The sequence below is a fragment of the Corvus brachyrhynchos genome, unplaced genomic scaffold, assembly GCF_000691975.1.
Source record: "Corvus brachyrhynchos isolate BGI_N302 unplaced genomic scaffold, ASM69197v1 scaffold32, whole genome shotgun sequence".
NCBI classification, from domain to species: Eukaryota; Metazoa; Chordata; class Aves; order Passeriformes; family Corvidae; genus Corvus; species Corvus brachyrhynchos.
In genome coordinates, this window is record NW_008237919.1 from 82,711 (window position 1) to 84,114 (window position 1,404).

At 54.9% G+C, this 1,404-nt stretch overlaps 1 protein-coding gene across 1 annotated transcript in view; it reads right to left on the minus strand.

Annotated features, from left to right (window-relative positions):
* The window catches only part of LSM8 (LSM8 homolog, U6 small nuclear RNA associated), a 7,037-nt gene extending 7,015 nt beyond the window's left edge, over window positions 1-22 (minus strand). Inside the window, exon 1 of the mRNA XM_008632733.2 lies at window positions 1-22. This exon is cut by the window's left edge and continues 64 nt beyond it. The gene's annotated coding sequence lies outside the window, so the exon portion shown is untranslated.
* Window positions 23-1,404: the final 1,382 nt, after the last annotated feature.

A 1,404-nucleotide genomic window follows, 5' to 3' on the forward strand; every position in this document is an offset into this window, starting at 1 on the left:
CGCGAGCGCGGGGAGCGCGCATGCGCTGGAGGGCGGGAAGCGGCAAGGAAATGCGAGAGGGCCGTACCAAGGAGTGATGGGCGAGAGCCGCGCGGGGGGGGTGTGACGCCCCCTCCGCGGCACTTGGCACCGCCCTCAGGGACGCCCGGGAGGCGCGGGGGCCCCGCCGGGCGCTGTGTTGGTGTGGGGCGGGCTGGGTCATTCCCTCCGCAGCCAAGGGTCGGTTTTCAGGGCTGCGCTGCCTGGGTGTAGCGTTTCTCTTCTCAGTAGCCGCCGGCAAAGAGTTGTAGTCAACGGCTCATTGTCTGCGTGGAGACTAGTGACGAGTGGTGCCCCTCAGGGGTCGATACTGGGACCGACGCTGTTCATCTTTGTCGGCGACTTGGACGGCGGGATTGATCAAAGTGGGATCTCATCAAAGTTGCTGATGACACCGAGCTGTGTAGTGCCATCGACACGCTGGAGGGGAAGGATGCTATCCAGAGGGATCTGGATAGGCTTGAGAGATGGTCCTATGTGAATCTCATGAAGTTCAACAAGGGCAAGTGCAAGGTCCTACATCTGGTTCAGGGTAATTCCAGACACACCTGCAGGCTGGGTGGAGAGGTGATTGAAAGCAGCCCTGTGGAGAAAGACTTGGGGGGTGATGGTTGATGAAAAACTCAACATGAGCCAGCAGTGTGCACTCGCAGGCCAGAAAGCCAACCATACCCTGGGCTGCACCAAATGCAGTTTGGGCAGCAGGTCAAGGGAATTGATTCTCCTCCTTTGCTCATGTGAGATCCTACCTGGAGTACTGGGTACAGTCCTGGTGCTCCCAACAGAAGGAGGACATGGAGCAAGTCCAGAGGAGGGCTACGAAGTTGATAAGAAGACTGGAGCGCCTTCCTTATGAAGACAGGATGAGAGTTGGGAATGTTCAGCCTAGAGAAGAGAAGGTTGCATGAAGATCTCATAGCAACCTTCCAGTATCTGAAGGGGGTATACAGGGAAGCTGGAGAGGAACTCTTTGTCAGGAGCTATAGTGACAGAACAATGAGTAATGGGTACAAACTGAAAGAGGGGAAATTTAAGCTGGATATTAGGAAGAAATTCTTTACTGTAAGGGTGGTGAGATACTGGAATAGGTCTCCCAGGGAGGCTATGGATGCCGCAAACCTGCCATTGTTCAAGGTCAGATTGGGTAAGGCCTTGAGCAACCTGATCTGAAGTAGAAGGTGTCCCTGCCCACTGCAGGAGATGTTGGGACTAGATGATCTTTAACATCCCTTCCAACCTGTTAATTTATATGAGTCTTGCTAGTATGGGAGCCATGTAATCCTCCCTTGGTCTCCTGTGGGCTGCCATTGTGAGGTGAGCAGGAAGGGGGCCTGACTGCTGCCCTTCCACACAGCCAGAAAATCC